Here is a 12,518-nt window from a genome sequence, read left to right on the forward strand (position 1 = left end):
AGAGAGGCAGGCCACCTCTGATGAGTGCAGGCGACGCTCCCCAGGTCCTCGCTCCCTTGGTGCTTTTGCCCTCTCACCCTCTGAAAGTCGCCTTTAACCTTCCCGCTTCCCGGGGAGTCCCTCAGTCCGCCCCTCCAGTCGTCTACTTTCTGGTCCTGGCAGGATTTTAACTGAGCGTGTTTCTACCAGGGTTCCACTAGTTTGGAGATCGCGATCCAAAACCCACCCTCTGGCCTTGCCCACCGGAAAGGGGGCGGGTGGGAAGCGCGAACCTTATCTCCCGGGCTCCGCCTCCAGGGGGCTGAGAGCAGGCTTCACAGCCGCGGCGCTCGGCACTGGTCGCTGCGGGGAGACGGGGCTCGGGGCGGAGGGCAGCAAGCCCGCTTCGGCCCAGATTCTGCCCCGGTTGGGGCAGGTCACTCCCTGGGACGCCCCCGAACCCTTGGTGCAACACGCAGCTGGTTGCGACGCCACCCCGACCCTGCACGCTGCGCCAGGTAAGGTGACACTGCCTTCTCCCCTCTCCCTGCTGGCCCTCCAGGGGGGCTGCAGCCTGACTGACGTTTTGGTTGGCCTGAGGGTACAGTTTCTCCCTGCGCTGAAACGGTTGGTGAACTGAGAGGTAAGTCCCGCACCCAGGCTGGAGGCTGGGATGTCAGGGTTTGTCTTGCAAAGTTACTGAGTGCTAACGGATCACGGGAGGTTCGCTGGGTGCTGATTTCTGCCTCGAGGTGTTTGGCCCCGAGAACGAATGCTGTGCGGTGAGGTACCCCCTAAGCCCAACGTCCCCCTTGGAAGAGGCGGTGGCGTCCACACGTGGCGCGCCGGGAGCGTGGGTGAACGCGCAGGACGCTGCCCAGAGGCTCTTGAAGATTCCTGCGCTGTACGCGCGCGTGGGGGAGCTTCACAAACTTGGTGCTTGAGCAGGACCCCAGGCCAATTAAATCAGAGTCTCTAGGAGTGGGGCTTGGGGCGTCCACATTAAAAAAAAAAAAAAACCAAAAAACAAACAAAGCAAAACAAACAAACAAAAAAAACCCCCAACTCTTTTCAGGTAATTTCCACGTGGAATAGTTTGGAAACCAGTGAGTTAAAGCAGTGGTTCTCAAAGTGTAATCTCTGGCCAGCAGCAGGAGCCTCACCTGGGAACTTGAAGGGACACTTTAGGGCACAGACTGAAACTCTCAAAGTAGGGCCTAGCTCTCTGTGTTGAGTCCTCCAGGTGATGCTAGCATTTGCTTGCTTTTGAGAACTATTGGGTTGGATCTCAGTTAAGGGCAAACACCTGCAGATTCCCCTCCACAGAAGGAGAAGGAAACCATACTTTTCGGAAAATCCGAGGTATGCATTGGTAGGGTTTTACCCATATTGAAAAAAAAAAAATCATACTGGGAACTTTGGAGGATCCTATAAAGGGTATAGAGACTTAGCTATCATCTTGAGCAATTTTGACATAGTGGAATTTGCATACTTTAGGGGAGAATAGGAATTTTATATTCTTAGAGTTGAAATGAAGCCAAAGAAGAAATGTACATAGGAGTTTTCTAGTTGTAATAACATGAATCTTTGGCTCCCAGCGACAAGATTCCAGATCATCCCTGTCATCAGTGTACATTACAGGACTTTTTTTTTTTTTTTTAAAGCAGTTGGAGGTTTAAGGAATTTATGCCAGTTCTCCAGAGTGAAAGGGAATTCGGCATTGCAGGTCTCTGGATTATCTGAAGTGGTTCCTTTTTTCTTTTAGTAGAGATCTGAGATTTCAAAATTTTGGCTGAAAAGATTCCAGCTGTTTCTAAGTCATTAGTACAGAAATAGAATGACTTTGCAAATAAGCTTAAATGGATTAGAAAATCTGACATTGGAATAAAAAGCTAGAATAGGCATGACTCCAGCCCCAGCACATGTGTGGTGTGGTGAACACAGTGCTAACTGTAGCAAGACATCCTGTACAGAGAACGTTTATTTTCCAAGCTGGTATTTGCTGTGCGAGTTTGTGACTGTAGTATATAGGCTTGCTAAGGGACAGGTACCGAGCTTGTGTTTAGAGAACTGGGGAAAATACAGGTAGTGGTTACGAACAGGAGGCTTTGAGGCTCAAGTCTCAGGTTCAAAATGTGCTCTTCTGCTTCCCTGTGCTCTGGGAGGGTTGCATAACTTTTCTGAGCCTCACTTTCCTCATCTGTAAAATGGGGACTGTGGTAGTACAATAATGCATACTTTTAATTCTCACATTGTTGTCAAAGTTAAATGAAATAATACTGAAGTGTTTAAAATAGTAAATATTTGTTAGCTTGAAATACACACACGACACTCAAACTAAGAAAAAACCTAATCCCCAAATACTTTTTGAAATGAAAAATATGTTGATAATGTTGTATTCACATGTCAACCTAACCCTTAGAATTTACAGTATTTGCTTTTTACCAGAATGTGAACACAGGGATATTTTCAAATTATTTTTGTAATATTATTGCATGTTTTTCATGGAACTTTCTAGAATGTTTTTTTTTTTTTACTTGATTAGCTTCAAATCAACTAGTCTTTATTCACTATCTGTGGTGAAGTATCTCAACATCTGGTGGATTTTATAATCTATTAACATTCACATTTAAATAGTCTTGAACTCTGGCCCTCCACAGTATCATTCCTTACAAAAGAAAATTCAGATGGTAAAAGAGCATCTAAAAGTGGCATGCTGTGGCATTCAAGAGAACCAGTTGAGAAGTACCATCTGGTGTTTCTTAAGTATTTAAAAAACTTTTTTTTAATGTTTATTTTTGAGATAGAGAGTGAGTGGGGGAGGGGCAGAGAGAAAGGAAGACCAAATCTGAAGCAGACTCCAGACTCTGAGCTGTCAGCACAGAGCCCAACACGGGCTTGAACTCCATGAACTGTGAGATCGTGACCTGAGCCGAAGTTGGACTCTCAACTGACTGAGCCACCCAGGCGCTCCTGGTGTTTAAGTACTTGTGAGTGAGAATAGAATGAAACCTTATCCAGTTACATCAAGGTTTGTTCAAGACAATATCAGGGAAAGCAAAATGAGGACACAGCAAGGACAGGCCTAAACTGGCAAAAAGGGTAGGTGAGGTAATTTAAGAATCCTTTTCCTCCTGAACTGCAATAACTTCAGAATGCTTCAAACCACATACACAAAAAGCAATTCTTTGCTCGGTATTTGATTGGAACTGATCTGGACCAAAAAGTTCTCATGAAAAAATAGGGTATCAATTCCAAAAAGGATGCCAGATTATTCTGTACCTGGAAATTAATCTTGATTATCCTTTGATTTCAGGGATAAAGCGAATATTAGATTTTGAACTTAAAGTGCCTTTATCTTGCATCTTTGAATGCAAGAGGTTATACTATTACTGTGTCTAATGAGCTTTCTTTGTGACCTTAAAGGTACTTATGGGCAAGTTGCACCTTTTGCGCTCATTCTCAGCTCTTAAAAGTCCCCTTGTGACTTTTGAGTCAGCTCTGTGGCTAGGCATTTCCTGTTCTTTTAGCCCTTAGAAGTGGCTCTGAAGGTGTGGATTATAACCCTTGGGGTGGCTCTGAGGGTGTGGCCAGCGTCTGCTTTATTACTCCACCCTCACACCTAACTAACAATACCTGCCTATTACGAATCTTACGTTTCTTCTGGAAGACTAAACTCTAATGGAGGTTCCAGCACATAAGCATCTTAGTAACTCCTTCATTTGCGAAATCAGGTCTTTATTAGGATACTTTTGAAATTACAATTGAATGTTATCAAATTGAATATAATTAGAACTTAATGTTGGTAAATGTCATTACAATTTCATAGAAGTACAGTGTTCTGTTTCACTCATTATGAGATGAGAAGTAGCTGTGGGGGTGGGAGGAGAGATCAGAAGCACATCTCTTGATGGGGAAAATGAAGGGCATGTGGAAGAAAATTCAAACTTCCAGTAATCAAATTATGTGTTCTGGATAATTTATCTGAAGAACCAAGAGAGCCTGTGATGTCGCAATTTGCAGTGACAGGATGTGGCAGCACTGCTTGTGGTAAGTGGCCAATTAGGAATGATCAATGCTGCAATGCCCCCACGGTGATTTTAGGATTCTCAACTTTTAGGCATAAGGACTGGAGCAGAGATCCTCTTTGAGAGGCTAGCTTAATTGCATTTGATTTACATAACCTGGCTCACTTAGAGAAGGGTTTTGATGAGAGTTACCTGGCATTCATTTACTTGGTTTCAGGGGCCTATTTTGTTCCAAAGTGGTTGGTTTTACTATGAAGGCCAATCTTGAAAGTCTTGTGAGTAAAACACATCACTGGAATGGATCTATGTTTTACTTTGTATTTATTATCTTTGGATTATATTTCTTAGCATGCAGTAGTAATTCTTTAGCTAGATTCATTATCATTTTTGTGAGAAACAAAGGAGGAATGTTTATTCCTGGCACATGATCCGGTCTCACTCAGAGAATCAGACATGGAGGCCGAGTTCCCTAACTTTCTTCTCCATCTTATGGTTGAGGACACTGTTCGGCCATGCTGCCTAGCCACTAATTAGTTGTTTGAACTTGGGTAAGTTATATACCTTTATTTTTTGCATCTGTTTCCTCATTAGTAAAATTGGGGAAACACTACCTCCCTCAGCAGGGTTGTATGGAGTAAATGAGCTAGCATATATAAACCTGACTCTTAGTAAATGCTTAATAAGAATTTACTGTTATTTTATCTTGGAATTAATGAATGGTTTAAGTGGCAGCTCTCTTTTCTGTTTTTACCTCTGAAAATTGGATCCTAAGAAAAAAATAGTATAGGTTATGTTCATGTGATGGCTTTTCTGTATTAAATAGTGGGGGAATTTGTTTCATAATAAGTGAAGTACTTCAAGTTTCTCAGAAAATAATACAACATTTTGAATACCATTTCTAAAAGTTCCCAGATGCTTTTGCTGCTGGCCAAAGACCACACTTTGAGAATCCCTGCTTTAACCCACTGGTTCCCAGGCTTGACTGCACGTTGGTATCACCTGAGGAGATTTTTTTAGAATTTTGGTGCCCAAGCTGATTTAAAAAATAATCAGTTGGGTTAATGTACTGTGAAAAGGAGTAATCATGTTCTTAACATGTTCTGTAACATCACACATTAATATCCGTGGGATTCCCAGGTACTCAGAATTTTTAGAATGCTAAAGGGTATTATAATTTTTGTAATATAAAGAGGAAACGGAGGCTTGGAGGCATCATTCTTGGTGAAAGGCTCATGTATAGCACTGGATAACAAATCAGATTTCCTGTGTTCTACTCAGTACATTTTTCATTCAACTACTTTGCCTTCTGAAAAGTCAGATGATGTGTCAAAGGCACATAATCCAAGATCGAGAATGCTTTTGGAATGCTACAGATCTACCCATCCCACTTAACCAGTTTGCATTCAGAGTTATTTATTCAAAAGATTTTCTTAATGAAAACCACAGAAAACAATATGTCCACAATGCCAAGCTAATAAATTTATAGCTGTCAGTTGGGAAAAGGATTTTTTTCCTACTAGGTTTGTCTTTTCTAATGATTCAATTTAGTTTTTTCTCTTTGTTGTTTCTTTGGCATTTTGGTTTTTCTAATGAAAAAACTCAGAGATATCTTTGAAAATTTCAGGAAACGTTGACAATTTTCTCAAGTCCAAGTTTAGTGACCTTCTGGGAATACTGCCAGTTGCTTGTGTTTGATTCAGTGTTTAGTTTTTGTTTTGATTTGTGTGTGTTGTTTTGATCTAGGTCAATTCAGCCATGATTGCAAAGTTATGCTATTTGTTAACTGTTTTTAGAGTTATCGGTGGCAAGAAGAAAAGATAAAGGACCAACAATTTTTTTTAAATCCAAAGTAAAAGGAAGTTCTAGTGAAGTTTTAGCTTTTAGAAAGTTGTTCTAAAAATATTCTTTGGAAATTTAGTTTTTAAATGTTTTATTACACTGTTGGGGCAAATATAAACACCAGAATGTAGGTGTCATATTGTTATAACTTTCAAATCCATAGATGATTCAATGATTGAAACAACTTTTGAAATACTTTCAAAAATACAAAATCCTATTATATATGTATTTTGCTACTTTATTAGGAAGAGAATTTGATTCCACTTTGTGGGATATGTCTAGGCCTGTGTTTTCCAGTAGTATCCAGAATTAAATAGAATATTAAGACAGGAACATTCTTTGTAAGTGTTCAGCCAGTCATCAAATAATGATCAAGCGCTCACTCTGTGCTTGGCTATCCTAGGGGGATTCTTAGAAGTTGCTAAGTTCAGTTTAGTAAGTCTATAAATAGCCAATTGGCAGTTTTCTTTCTTTCTCTTTCTTTCTTTCTTTCTTTCTTTCTTTCTTTCTTTCTTTCTTTCGTGAGAAACTCCCTTCAATTTATTATATAAAAATAACATTTTGTAAATTTCTATAAGTGAAAAAAATGCATAATACAAAAATAGTTCTGATTTAAATTTAGAATTATCAGTCACTGCCTGATGTGTCACTTAGTTTCTTCAACCATTTTTGACTGACACTTGACATGCTACCATGTATCAATCTTTAGAAAGGGTTGAATATGATTTGAAGGGTATCTTGGCAAGAAGGGAGAGTTGATTCTAGAGAGAGGCACTGTGGAGAAGATTAACACCTAGGGTCCTGAGAATGTATGCACTTCACCACTTTCTGGAGAAATTTCCCTTTGCCTTGGGCAGTCTGCCTTTTCTCCATTTTATAGCTCCTTTGACAGTTCTGCTGTTCAAAACACTTGTGAGCTAGCACCTTTGGACTAAGGTTTGAAATGAAAAAGAGTGAAATAAAAACTGGGGGAAGCAGGGATGACACGGTCACTGTCTTCACTAGAATGGTATAGGTAGAGTTCCTACTTGGGTTTCTTTGGAATGAGGAGGGAGCAGGGGTGAAAAGAAGAGGCAGCGTTCATATTCTTGCAGGGAATTAGAGGCACCTGGAACCTAATTCAAAGTCTGTCTATTTAATGGAAGCAAGCAGGTGAGTAGTATGTAGTGGGCCAAGTAGGTACCTACTGTCTAAGTTATGTGTCACTTCTATACTGCCATTTAAACAGTAATAGTAATACTTACATGTCAAATACTAAATCAATAAATGCTCTTACTATTCCCAAGAAGGCCCTAGACTAGGAAACGGGAAACCTGGATTCTCATCCCAGCCTGCCACCAACTCCCTGAAAGGTAGTAGCTTGGAAGAGCCTACAGTAAGGGACAGCTGGGCAGGTGTGATTGTAAAGTCTTTCATTTCGCTCTTTGTATGTTTTTACATACCAAAACACCGTTTGAGGCCATCATGGGGCATGTAAAGAATTTCAGCGTAGGACATCTATATATAGAGTTTAAGTTAACGTGGGATAGAATCCTTTAGGAAATTAGTCTACTGGGAAATGTAGAATGCATTTCTAAAATTTCTATGAACATGCTTTTTCAGTGTTCACTGAAGATGGACAACAGTGGACGAGGAATAATGAGATAACAGATCTTTTTATTTCAAGAAAATTGTAAATGCCTTTTCATGATGGCTAAACAAAATTTTCTTCGGCCTCCTTGTGGGGGATTATATTTAAAGAAATTGGTCTTGTCAACACTTGAAAACATTTTTTTTCCTGATGCTGAATTATGGGTTTGTGGGGGAAATCAGGTTTATATGAGTAATGAAATTATATTTTTGAGCTCTGAATTGCCTGTTTCTCAAAACGTTAACAGTTGTGTTTGGTTGGTAGAATGGTATTTTCTTTCTGCTTTTCTGTGTTTTGTCTATTTTTTAATATACGTGTGTTACTTTTATAATGCAAAAATGAATGCCTAATGACTTATAGATGGAAACACTTGAAACTGTAATTTGGATTTCTCATACAAATGAGAGATGATATTACAGTGTGATTAGTTTATGTTCTTGTAATTCATAAAGTACATATTGTGCCACATATGCTTTTAAAAACAAGACACAGACGGTAAAGCATGGCTTTACTATGAATTACAGATGGTAAATCATGGCTAAAATGACAAAGAATGTTTTTCTAACAGCAGAATATCAGTTTATTATTCCTTGTGAAGGACCAAAGAATATTCTGTGTTCTAAGATGTTGAGGGCATGTAAGATAATAGCTGAGATCATGGGTGTTGTGTAGTCGTGTCCCTGACACCTAGCACCTGTGTGACCTTGTGCTTGGTATTTAACTTTGTAAAGCTTAATTTGCCCTTCTGTCAAGTCAGGAGCATAGGACCTACTTCCTAGTGTGGTCAGGAGGGTTAAATGGAATAATTCAAATTAACACCTCAGCATAGTGCCTGGCAGATAAAAAGTACTCAAGTTAGCTCAAATTTGTTATACTAAGTATAGTATTCTCCCTGCTTCTCAGCTTTATCACACTTGGGACTTGGATATCTATCTTTTGGAAAACATGTTACTAATTTGGATGAAAATATCCTCTGTACAACTTGGGTCATGAAGAGGCACATGTAGATTTTTGCCATTGTCCATGTTGGGATGGGGGAGAGGAAAGTGTGGACGCAGGGGATGGAGTCTCCTGAAGTTGGCAGTGCACTAGCAGCAGTAACAGAGGCCTTTGAGAGCAACACCTTTTGACTGTGAGTATTGATCTAGAGTCTGCAAGACTGTCCTTCTTTGCTAGATGGCACAGTCCCAGAAGGTCACTATGGTGGTTTCATGGGATTGAGGGTATCCTCAAGTCTTGTTTGTAGTTCGAGGTGGTTTGTGACGAGCTCCTGGATTTAGCAATTACAGAGATCTCTTTGGTCAGGGCCATAGATAGCCCATTATCACAGCTTTGTGAAAATTAGAAGACAGCCATTTCAATGTGCAGGTGTAGCCCTGGATTTGAGTATCCATTTGCTTTGTCAGCCAGGTGCCTTTGTACTGTTGCAGCCTGGATTTCAGTGCATTTGTATAGGAAATGCATTAATCCATCCACACGGAAAATATATTTTTTACTTCTTTCTGTAGTTTAAACTAGATCTTATTGATGTAGCAATAAATGAGACACGATCCCTGTCCTCAAAGACTCGTATTCTCTTAGCAAATTTCCCCATGGATGCTTTGGACATCACATCACAAAGCCCCTCACCCTGTTTTATTGCTGCTTACAGTAGGGTCCTTTAAGAAGGTTGTTTTATTTGCATTCGTGTATTAATTGCCCCCACTAGACCTGTTAGTCTGAATGTTTACTATTAGCATCTGTAGTTGGATCTGTGTTCTCAGAACCGTGGTGAGTTCTACATATATGATATACATAGGTTTCTACAAAGTATTTGGACTTAATACTTAGTCTATTAGATGAAAAACCAAACCAAAAAAAAAAAAGCCCAGAAAACAAAACAAAAAAAACCCCATGATTAATTGAATTCAACTGACTGAGGCCTGACAGAGGAAAGTTAGGGAGGCACTGGGAGATCAGAATCAATTATTTTTAGGCTATACATGTCAGAACCCTGGAAGAAAATGTGAATATTTTTGATCTTTTTTTTTCAATATATGAAGTTTATTGTCAAATTTGTTTCCATACAACACCCAGTGCTCATCCCAACAGGTGCCCTCCTCAATACCCATCACCCACCCACCCCTCCCTCCCACCCCCCATCAATCCTCAGTTTGTTCTCAGTTTTTAAGAGTCTCTTATGCTTTGGCTCTCTTCCACTCTAACCTCTTTTTTTTTTTTTTTTTTGAAAATGTGAATATTTTTGATCTTTAATTCATTTTAAATCAATTAAATGAATGGCCAGTTACCGATATAGAATAGTTAAAGCCATTTTGTGCATCTGTGTTTCCTTAACTATACCTCTAAATATTTTTAATTTTTAGCTGGGTAGTGTAATTTCACATTGGACAATTTTTAGCCAGACGTATTACATTGTTAAATACTAAGTTTGAGTAATGCAATCAGTTTGTGCATTTAAACATTTTGGATATGGCTGCCAAGCTGAATCTGAAATTTCCCTTCTAGTAACCTGCCATGTTTCTGAACTTTGAGCCTAAAGCAGCCTAAGTAAGACTAGAGAAACAAAGATAATTTTACATTTTCAAACTTAATTTAAGTACTAATGACTTAAAAAATAAATGTGTGTACACTTTCTACTTCATCCTGTCTTCCAGTTTATCTTCAAAGATGAGCATTTATCATCAAGTGAGCTGTAGGAGAAAGTTTTTACTGTTTCATTGTTTTTGTACTTCGAATTCTTAGAAAGGCTGGTCTAGCCAGTATCCTAAGGGATCCACTTATATACTGTACTGTTTCCAGACCTTAGTGATGAGGACATGTAGCCTTGCTTCTCTTGAGTGCAAGACTTTGCTAATCTTTATTACTCTAGACTCTAAAGAACTATATGTTTTGATTTTTCTCTCTTAAAAATCTTCTGGGATTTCTGTTTCCTCAGAGCCATCTATCGGTATGTTCTAAGGTAAAAGGAGAAAGAAACAAGGTGTATTTTATTACCTGCAAAATCCACAAGAATGGGTTTCAGTTTCTGTATCCGTGATTCTCACTAGGGAGTTGGGAAGTTTTAAATGGAAAAATGCAGCAATTTTGATATATCAAGGGGGAGGGGAGATATAGAAACTCCCAAGGAAACCATTCCTGTGTATTTCATTATTTTCACAACAAGGACATGTTGCTGATTATAAAAACATTGACTATGTGCTATATGAAGAGGAAAAAAACCCAACAACAACCCAAAACAAGAGAAGTGATGAGTCAGCAAGTTTAATTTCAGTGGCTACCAGGGCACCTAATAGATTGACGTTGATCATGACCCCAGGTTGCTTATGATACCATTTGGAGATGGACTATTTCAAGTATAATTTTTAGGAGGCAAAATAAAACTGTAATGGAGCTCTAAATGGTCTAATACTGGTGGTAGGCACTGTGGACGGTGTGGTCTGTTTTTGTCATGATGTGCTTCATAGAACCTGCTTCTAGAAGCATGGTGCAGTTTGGATAAATGATTCAGTTTAGATACACACCCCAGTCAACATAAATCATAGGTTTGGAAATTATCTTAAAAATAATTGTTTACAGTATAAATGCTGTTGATACCAGTAATGCTTATCCCTGTAGCGTACCTACTGAGTATTGTCCAATTGCAGACACGTCTAGTGATGGGAAATTTTCAGTTTGAGGGACATCTCCATTTATTAAAAACTTTTTAAAATTAAACTGAAAACTTCCTTCCTGGAGTTTCCAGGCACTGGTCCTAATTCCGTACTCTGGGAGTGACAGGGAGAATCTTAATTTCTTTTCCACGTGGCAGCCTTGCCAGTATTTGAAGACAACTTATGAGAAGTAAGGGAGATGATTCATTTTCAGAAATACAAATAAAAGCTGAGCCGTCTAGTTAACAGTAGATTTACAACCTATTGGAAATATGTATGAATTGCCCCCCACCCCTTGGCGTCCCAAACCCCTGGATACTGCGCTTCTGGTTCTTCTTCCCCTCTCCCTTTTGCGGGCTTATTTTCATGGGCTTTGCAATGAGCATGTGCCAAAGAACTGAAGTGTCTGTGTCACCTCAGGGAATGTAGACTTGTTCCAATCAGACTACTTTTTGCCTTATATGGGCACAGGCCATGTCTGGGTAAGGCTGTGACCTCTGTAGTACTCAGTCAATGAGGAATCAGGGGAGGGACTTGCATGCTGGGAGATAAGTTGTCTGCTGTAACTGCCCAGAGTGTGCCTGTCCCTCAGACATCCACTCTTGCAACAATGGTGATAAAAGCCTGGCTTGGCTGTGCTCCAAGTCTCTGTGTCCCTCCTTTGATTGGGTTGACGGGCTTATTTCTAACAAAGTGAAACATCAGATTTCTGACACTGCTTCTTTTTTGTAGTTGTTTGCAGTTACATCTCCAGTCTCCTCAGCCTTCTCTAGACACATTTGAAGCTTGATTCTGTCTGACCATTGGTTGCTGAATAGAAAGGGTGTAGCCCAAGAGCAAACTAATTGTTGGCAGCCAGTTTACAATAATGACTTCAGTTTACCATTAGCTAAGACCTTTTAGTCTATTTGGACCTCCAGCTGTGAGGCCAACAGATTCCTACTGAGCCTTCTATACTCCAGATTTTGGAGCCCAGGATTTTTTTGTGTTTCTTTTGAATTTTGTCTTGTGGCAGTTGGTCCATTATTTATCCAGGTGTGATCTTTTAAAATCCAAAGTCTTTTATTCATTCATCCAGAGGTCTTTCTTAGCTCTGCTTTGTTTGGAATTTTCATTTGCAGGTCATCAGTGCTCTTACCCAAATTACAGTAACCAATTAACTGGAAGTGGCAGAATTCTAAACACCATCACTAGAAACCTTCTACCATGTTGGCATTAGGTGTTACTCTCCGTTGGGGAGCCATTTTGTTTTATATTAAGCTTAGATTTAATTTGTTTTCATTTTTGTAATCTCTTGAGCACAGTATTCTTCTGATGTCACCTTAGTACTCCCATCAAAGAAGTACAGGTGAGTTTGATTTGAAGTGTTCTTGGAACTTAACACATGTTGTA

At 39.6% G+C, this 12,518-nt stretch overlaps 1 protein-coding gene across 1 annotated transcript in view; it reads left to right on the forward strand.

The window, feature by feature from the left end:
- The first annotated feature begins 348 nt into the window (after window positions 1–348).
- Window positions 349–12,518, forward strand: part of COL21A1 (collagen type XXI alpha 1 chain) — a 174,616-nt gene continuing 162,446 nt past the window's right edge. The window contains exon 1 of the mRNA XM_047102772.1: window positions 349–497. The gene's annotated coding sequence lies outside the window, so the exon portion shown is untranslated. The remainder of the gene's footprint in view (window positions 498–12,518) is intronic.

The sequence above is a fragment of the Lynx rufus genome, unplaced genomic scaffold (assembly GCF_022079265.1).
Source record: "Lynx rufus isolate CCGP_SWC_20201006 ecotype Redwood Valley unplaced genomic scaffold, mLynRuf1.p SCAF_6, whole genome shotgun sequence".
In the NCBI taxonomy this organism is placed as follows: Eukaryota; Metazoa; Chordata; class Mammalia; order Carnivora; family Felidae; genus Lynx; species Lynx rufus.